Source organism: Populus trichocarpa, chromosome 13, assembly GCF_000002775.5.
Source record: "Populus trichocarpa isolate Nisqually-1 chromosome 13, P.trichocarpa_v4.1, whole genome shotgun sequence".
NCBI lineage: Eukaryota > Viridiplantae > Streptophyta > Magnoliopsida > Malpighiales > Salicaceae > Populus > Populus trichocarpa.
This window is the reverse complement of record NC_037297.2, coordinates 5,317,634-5,327,299: the sequence shown is the minus strand read 5'-3', so window position 1 is coordinate 5,327,299 and position 9,666 is coordinate 5,317,634.

Genomic DNA, 9,666 nt, shown 5'->3' with positions numbered 1-9,666 from the left:
CATTAAAAATTTAGCAATTTCTTTCAAATATAATGCATTGTTGGCGAGAGATGAATTTATTAAAAGGAAAGTTTTTTCATTAATAGGAAATTTAATCAAATTTCTCTCATATGATTGGAATTTTTTCTTCTAATCAGTCAAGAGTCCACACATATTAGGGCAAAGTGTGGCTTTAAAAAAATCACAGTATCCCTTTATTTTCTCTTACAAACAGTGCAGGCCACCGACTAGAATTTATCTCCAACAGGTATGTCGAATCTCATAACTTGTTTTTCTTTTTCTTTACTTTTCCTCTATTCTTGTGTGTACTTTTTTTTTTCCAGTAACTTCATTTTCAATTCAAAATAATGTCTCTTTTACCATAGACGAAGTTATATATTTGTGAAGATAAGAGTATTTTGCTAGCCAACCAAACACCACCATGCATGGTCTAAAGCTTTCTTTATCAAATTCTACATTGATCGATGTAGAGTAAAATATGGAACTGCTCAGCAAATCAAGCAACTGTAGCTATCAACCAGAGAAAAATCTGGAGGAAGATTAGGAAGACCAACAGATCTGATTTACCCCACGTCTTCTGCTGAATTTCAAATGTTGATAAGATTTTCTGTTAAGATTATTATGCTGTATCCAAACTCTATAAAGAGTAACCTTGTATCTGTAACATTTAAGAGAGAAAAATACATTTTCTACTTCACTGTTTTCTTAAGTTTACAATGGTATCAGAGCTACAAAAAGACTAGCGTCTCATTATGTCTTCCTCTCCTTCCTCGTCCACTACAATCCTTAACTCCTCCTCTTTAATCCCCACAATAATTCCAATCTCTAATATTGTTTCACTCAAGTTGACTCCTGATAATTATCCTCTTTGGAAGACATAATTACCGTACTATTTTCGTGGACAAGACCTGTATGGCTACCTTGATGGTACACTCATTCTTCCTCCCCAAATGATTGATACTCTGCATCCTGATACATGTTCACTCACCCAAATTCCAAATCCTGCGCATTTTCAATGGTTGCGACGGGATAGTCTAATCCTTAGCACTCTCATGTCTTCCATGACTGAGGGTGTTTTAGCTCAAATAGTCTCTTATGCCACCTTTCATCAGGTTTGGCGAGCACTTGAAACAAACTTCTCCTCACAATCTCGAGCTCGTACCATCCAGGTTCGAACTCAACTTGCCAATGCAAAGAAGGGCAGTCAATCTGCCAATGATTATTTCTTATTGATCAAAAGATTAGCTGATGAACTTGCTATGGTTGGCCAACCTCTCAAATGTGACGACATCGTTTCATATGTCCTTGCTGGGTTAGGACATGAATATGACAGCTTTGTCTCCTTTATCTATGCCCGTAATGATCTAGTTACACTTGAGGAGGTATACTCTCTTCTAATTGTTAAAGAATCTCATCTAACTCGTCATCATCTATATACTCCTGCACCCCTTGTTGAAGCAAATATTGCCCAGAGACAACCGCCACCATCCAACAATAAGAGCAGAGGTGGTTCTCGGGGTAGAGGCCGCCATAACAATTATCGTGGAGGGGGTGCTTTCTCCTACAATAGAAGTGACACATATAATTCTTCTACTATTGTGTGTCAAGTCTGCGAAAAACATGGCCATTCTGCTCGCAAGTGCTACCATTGTTTTGATCTCACCTATCAACATTCTTCTTCTCCTCCAAATAAACAGGCTTTTATTGCAGCAAACAATGGCGGCTGGGAGAATGACTGGCATGCAGAAACAGGTGTTACTCACCATATCACTCATGATATGGCCAATCTGAACCTAAAGAGTGATGACTATACTGGTACAGATCAACTTCAAGTTGGCAACGATCAAGGTTTGCATATCTCTAAAACTGGCAATTCCTCTCTTCATACATCCTCTCATTCCTTTGTATTGAATCAAGTTCTTTTAGTCCCTCAAATTCAGAAAAACTTACTTTCTGTCCAAAAATTCTGCACTGACAATAATGTTTATTTCGAGTTTCATGATCAATATTTTCTTGTGAAGGATTACTCGGGGACCGTCCTTCATCGAGGCTATGTCAGTAATGGTTTGTATCATTTCTCAACCAAAAATGTTCCTCCTCAAGCCTTTTCCAGTGTTCGCATTTCATTTGATCAGTGGCACCGTCGCCTAGGTCATGCTGCTTCTCAAGTTGTTCAACGTGTGTTGTCCTCAAATAAATTGCTAGTTTATAAAATAAAAAGCCACTTTGTGTGTCTTGATTGCCAATTAGCAAAGAGTCATGCTTTGCCTTTTACTAATTCAACTTATGTTTTAAAATCTCCATTAGACTTAATTTTTACCAATGTCTGGGGTCCAGCATCTGTAGCATCAACTACCGGTGCTCGATACTATGTTAGTTTTCTAGATAATTATTCTAAATTCTTATGGTTAGTTCCCATTAAATTCAAATCTGATGTTGAGCGTGTTTTTCTTCAATTTCAATGTTATGTGGAAAAACAATTTAGTAGTAAAATAAAGGCCATACAATCAGATTGGGGTGGTGAATACCGTAGACTTCATAATTATTTTCAAGCAAATGGCTAAGTTCATCATATTGCATGCCCTCATACTTACCAACAAATCGGTTCAATTGAACAAAGACATAGACAAATTGTTGAAGTAGGCCTTAGTTTATTAGCACACTCAAATTTACCTCTACTTTATTGGGAAGATGCCTTTACAACTGCAACCTTTTTAATTAATCGCCTACCAACACCCATCCTCAATAATTTGTCACCTTATGAAATGCTATATAACCGGATCCCAGATTTTTCTTTCTTACGTGTTTTTGGATGTGCATGTTGGCCTAATCCTAGACCCTATAATAAATATAAATTGGATTTTAGAAGCAAATCATGTATCTCCATTGGCTATAGTGTTAATCATCATGGATACAAGTGCCTTGATTTATCAGTTGGTCGTGTTTATGTGTCCCGTCATGTAATATTTGATGAAAATATGTTCCCTTACCAGAAAAATGTTTCCTCTATACTGTCCTCAAAATCCAGCTCATCCACACATGTTATCTTACCTTTCTATCTTCCAGTACCACTACCTGCCAGATTTAATGATATGCAAACTCAAAGTATACCATCTGCAACTAATGATTCTGTTCCTTTAGTGTCTCATTCTGCAGGAACAAATGAAGAATTACCTGTTAGGCATATCACTTCTATCTCCTCGCCAGACATAGTTGCTGCTGACCAGCCCATCTCCTCCAGTCTATCAGAGACACCTCTTCAATCCACCTTAAATCCTATAGTAATGCAAGGCAATACCAGCACCCATGCTATGACTACTAGATCAAGAAACAATATTTTTAAACCAAAAGCAAACTCTGATGCTTTTGTACGGTATCCTCTACCTAAAGCCTTACTTACCTCTCTTAACTCTTTTGATGTAGAACCAACAAGTTAAAGTGATGCCGTCAAGTCACCACAACGGCGAACAACAATGAATGCAGAGTTTGATGCTCTTCTACGCAATGGGACTTGGTTATTAGTTGCTCCTCCTCCTAAAGCCAATATTGTTGGTTGCCGCTGGATATACAAAATTAAAAAAAATGCTGATGGTTCCATAGAGAGGTTTAAGGCTAGGCTAGTTGCCAAGGGCTTCCATCAATAAGAAGGAATTGATTTTAATGAGACATTCAGTCATGTTGTCAAGCATGCTACAATTCGAATTGTCTTGTCCTTGACTGTTTCTTATAACTGACAGATTAAACAAATTGATATCCAAAATGCATTTCTACATGGTGCATTGGAAGATGAAGTTTATATGGCTCAACCTCAAGGCTATATCCATCCCTAATATCCTAATCATCTTTGCAGACTACACAAGTCAATCTACGGCTTGAAACAAGCTCCAAGAGCTTGGTTCTCTTGTTTAACAGATAAACTACGGGCGATTGGATTTCGTGCTAGCAAGGCAGACCCTTCTTTGTTTATTTGGCACAAGAATGATGTTCTGGTTGTTATTCTTTTTTATGTTGATGATATTATCATCACAAACAATTCTGGTACTGCCATCCATCATGTACTTCAAAACTTACATTCAGATTTTGCTGTTAAAGAGCTTGGTGATCTTAGCTACTTTTTGGGGGTGGAGGTCTTACGCTCAACTAATGATATGTATCTCACTCAAAGAAAGTATGTGGCTGAACTCCTAAACCGCACTCACATGGCAGAAGCAAAACCATATACAAGTCCTATGTCAACTACCTGTCACGTCTCTACAACCGAAAGAGTTAAGTTTTCAGATCCTTCTCTCTATAGACAGGTTGTTGGTAGCCTACAACATTTGACATTTACTCGACCTGATTTTTCGTTCTCAATTCACAAAGTAAGCAAGTTCATGCATAACCCATTGGAGTCACATTGTCAAGCAGTAAAAAGAATACTACGTTATCTTAAACATACCATATCAACGAGACTATTTCTTAGGCGGTCTCCTAACTCTGCAATTCAAGCTTTTTCAGATTCTGATTGGGCAGGTGATCGTGATGATCGATGGTCAATAAGTGCTTATTGTGTTTTCATGGGCAACAATCTTATCTTATGGCGCTGCAAGCAACAATTTACAGTTGCTCGTAGTAGCATAGAAGCTGAATATAAATCTCTTGCAGACACTGCCTCTGAACTCCAATGGTTGCAATCAATTTTATCTGAAATTGGCTTAACAATTCCAACCCCCCAGTGTTATGGTATGATAATACTGGAGCCACATACTTAACTGCTAATCTTATGTTTCATGCCCGTACTAAGCACATCGAAATTGATTTTCATTATGTGCGTGACCAAGTTCAAAGAAAGCAACGTACGGTTCAGTTCATTTCTACTAAAGATCAACTTGCTGATTCCCTGACAAAACCAGTGTCTCCACGTAAGTTTCAAACTACTTTGGCCAATCTAAATGTCCGAGCTCTTCCCTTCAGATTGAGGGGGCGTATAGAGGAAAATGTGGAACTGTTCAGCAAATCAAGCAACTGTAGCTATCAACAAGAGGAAAATCTGGAGGAAGATTAGGAAGACCAACTGATCTGATCTACCCCACGGCTTCTGCTGAATTTCAAATGTTGATAAGATTTTCTGTTAAGATTATTATGCTATATCCAAACTCTATAAAGAGTAACTTTGTATCTGTAACATTTAAGAGAGAAAAATACATTTTCTACTTCACCGTTTTCTTAAGTTTACAATCGATTTGTTAACATAAATCATTCTGAAGCATTAATCCAAAACCCTGCTGATAAACCAACAAACGTTTTCCTTTGTTTTGATCCAGTAGTAGGGAGTTCGTATAACACTTTCTATCGTCCAATGCAAGAATTTATTTCCCGTGATGGTGCAACAAAGTTCTTCAATGACATGCTTGACTTATTTGAAGTTCAAGTATCTGTAGACCAAAGTATTTTTGATAATTTTTCTCCAAAATGGGGTTAATAGTTGACGATGCTTGTGCTCATGATCTTGCCAGTCATTGTGGAAATTAAGGTTGATTTGTGGGAAGAATTTCATCCAGGATTTCGTTTGTGAACTATTTCTTAAAAAGTGCTACTTTTTTCATGGGATTTGGTGTGTAAACCAGTGTTATTAAACCCGGACCGGCCTGGCGGGTTGACCCGGGACTCGGTGGCAGAACCGGTTTGGGTTAAGCAAAAGACTAGCAAAAGAAAAAAACCGGTGAAACCCGGTTGACCCGGCGGGTCGACCCATGACCCGGGCAACCCGGTCAAACCCGGGCGAGACCCGACATATATATAGAGTAACTTTACTATCAGCAAAAGGAAAGAACCATTTTTCTGCCCTAATGTTTTTTTCTTTGAAGCTTGAAAAACCAAGAGATCTGGTGTATGTAATTTAGTAAATGAAGCCATTGCTTTCCTAAATTTTTCAAGCCAAGGTAAGAATCATGTATTCTTTTAATTTTAAATGTTGTCTTCATGTCATTTAAATCTTTTGAGTTTGCAAAGAGGTTGGTTTCTTCATGGAACAATTGGTTTCTTCATGAAGCAGCTTTTGAGTTTGTGAAAATAATGGTAAACACCCCCTAATCATACTAGCAACCAAGATTGAAAAGATGACAATTAGCTTGCCTCATCTGCAATTAGCTTGGCTCATAACATATTTTTCTAATTTAGCTTGCAGATCGCTTAGAATTCATGTACTATTCAACTGCATTAATATAATTAATTAGTTTTTAGCAACTTGTGTTGTGATTTTAAAGAATTGTTATTCACAAATACGTGTAGTACAAAGCTTGTTGTTCTTCCTCTGAAATAATAATAATAATAATAGTGTAAGCAATTTTTTGGCTTGAATATGGATTACTTCTAGTTTCTGCGTTCCTAATTTCCTTTTTTCTTTCTTTTTTTCCTCCAAGCTACAAAGTTTTGATTATTTATGGCAAGTTTTTTGGTTTCCAGAAGTTTTGAGAGTTTTTGCCAAAAAAATTACCTCTATCTATATTGATGAATACATGGCTCTATGCCTTGTTTTGATGATTAGTAGTTTTGGTTTATGTTTGGTTTGGACACATGCAGAGCTTTGAAGGTTTGAACAACCTGCAAAAATTGATGGGACACTTTCCTTTCTGGTGCTTAGAGACTGGGGCAGAAAAGATGCTTTCAAAGTTGCTCTTCAAGTTCTACCAACTTCCTTGCTTTTGTTTAAATTATACCATGTTTTTGTATGTTTGTGCGCGTGTAGAAGGGGAGTTGAAGAAAAGGATGCAACATGTAACTGGCATTTTCATCTTTTGAAGAGCTTTTCTTTAATTAATTCTTACCTATGATTGCGTGGATACAGATGAAAAGGATTGAAGAGAAGCTGGATATAGATTTTGCATTAATTCCTTCAATTTTCTGGGTTGACCAGGGTCAACCCGTGTAACCCGGGACCCGGCTCTTTGACCGGGTCAACCCCCGGGTCGGGTCTTATAACTATAGTGTAAACTATTTCTCAATTATTGTTTCATTTGGAGAGCATTTTCTCAATAGTCACTACATGTAAAGAATCATTACTTAACAGTTATGGAGCTTAACCAACAATTTCTCAATAATTGCTACATTTGAGAAGTTATTACTCAATAGTTGTGAAGCTTGACAGATGGTTTCTCAATGGTTGTTGCGTTTGATGAACTGTTATTCAACTCCTGTAGTGCTAGATGAATTGTTTCTCTTTGTGGATCTTGATGAATCGTTTCTCTACAGTTGTGGTGCTTAATAAACCGTTTCTCAATGCTTGTTGTGTTTGATGAGATGTTACTCAGCAATTATGGAGCTTGACAAACTGTTTTTTATGGCTATGGAGTTTGATTAACCGTTTCTCAATAATTCTGCATTTGACAAACCATTACTCAACGATTATGGTGCTCGACGAACTGTTTTCCAATGATTATTGTGTTTGACAAGTTGTTACTTAATATTTATGGTGCTTGATGAATTGTTTCTCAATGGCCGTGGAGCTTAATGAACCATTTCTCAATGGTTGCTGCATTTAAAAAACCATTACTCACTGGTTGTGGTTCTCAATGAAACTTTTCTCAATGGCTATTATGTTTAGCGAGTTGTTACTCAACAGTTATGGAGCTTGACGAACCATTTCACAACAATTATTACGTTTGATGAATCATTACTCAACATGAATAAAGCTTGACAAATCATTTCTCAATAATTATTGTGTTTAACAAATCATTACTCAACGGTTATGATGCTCAATAAACCATTTCTTAATGGTTATAGAGCTTGATGCACTGTTTCTCAATGATTGCTACTTTTGATGAACCATTTCTCAACGGTTGCTACTTTTAACAAACCATCAAGTTTGGTGATTCACAACTTCCTATCAAATATGAGAAGACCTTTATTCTTTTATACCTTTGATTGAGGTAGTTTTCAAATCTTTTCTTTTTCTTGTTATATTTTTTTTAAGACTTGTAAACAATATTGGACTTGTGATTTTGTTACTTATGCTTTTATGTTATAGTTGTGTTGTCAGGTTACTTTTTTTCCACCATGCAAACAATCATATAGGTCAAGATAGTTTTAAGAGGAGATGTAATTTAACTTATAATAATTTCTAAACTGCTTACGTACCTTTGTGGATAAAGGATCAAGTCACAATACAATTTAAAATGTTGTTTTTAGTTTAAAAAAATTTATGTGACTATACTCGAAACAAGTTCCAAGTTAGTTGTATACATACCTTTGTTGTTAAAGGATTAAGTCATATCATAATTTAATTTATCTTTTTTATCATTCATAATTTTAGTTCATGTGGGCCAGGAGCTACATCAGGTCTTAAACATAGTATCTCTTTATAAATTTATTATTAATAGGCTCAATCTTTAATCCATTATCATTGATGATTTAAAGAGGAACTTGTTGAACCACATAAGGTTCATCCTATTTAGAAAAGAACATATTGCCCATATGTTTTGACATATTTATTTAATGTTGTACCGCTAAAATGAGATCTTCTACTTGGAATCAACATAATCACACCTTCTTGTTAAAAGCCCTATAAAGTCAAGCTTCATAGCGTTTTAAATGTTGTTTTGTCTCGAAACACTTTTCATCTAACGTTTCAAGTTCTTTGAGATGTAGATGAACATTGTTTAAAGGGTCCTTATTGGATTGTGATATTTAGATATGGAATTTGATAATCTAATGAAAGAACAACTTTGACACTGTATACCAAGGAATATAAAGTAGTTTTAGTTGGCATTTTGAATGTAGTACGATAAACCTATAGTGTTTTTTTTTTAATTTTATCATGATAATTCTTTTTCGAGCGATTAACCACTTTTTTAGGAATGTAGTATAATATCTTATTAAATGTTTTTACCAAACCATTAGTTGGAGCACTGTATACAGACGGATTATGTCATTTAAAACTAAATTGTGCACACAACTTTTTCATTGTTGTATTGTAGAACTTCTTTCATTGTTAGTTATGATATTCCTTAATATCCCATAACGGTAGATGATTTTTCCTAAATGAAGTCCATAACTATCTTTTTATTGACATATTTTAATGTTGTAGCTTCAACCCATTTTGATAAGTAATCGGTCATGACCAATATGTAAAGATGCCTGTAGGATTTTTTATAATGGCCTTACCACATCAAGTCCCTAAGCATCAAGAGATAAGAAGCAACTATCATATGTAAAGGCTCGGATGGTTAATGGATCAAATTAGGATGAAATTGACAAGTTTGGTATTTTATAGCATAATCAATGCATTCTTTCACCATTATAGGCTAATAATATCCAATTATTTTGATTTGAAAGAGAAGTTTATGACCCAATTGATGAGCTTTATAAATTCCAAAGTTTGTTTCCTTTAGAGCTTTTATAGGTTCTTATTCTCCAAGATAATGCAAAAAGACTCCATCAAAATAGTATTAACAAAGAATGCGTTAGAAGTATATGAAGTGAAAAGCTCTTCGCCTCACCACTATCTTGTGGTGTAGATATTTAGGTAGCTTACTATATTTTAAATAATTGATATGCAGTTGGCAATGGTCTATTTTTTTTTTCAATCTCATAGATAAAAACCATACTTAATTATTCTTTCTCATCTACATCACTCGTTATCGGTGGAACCATCCATATTTAACATATAAGGACTTTGATTTTTTCAGC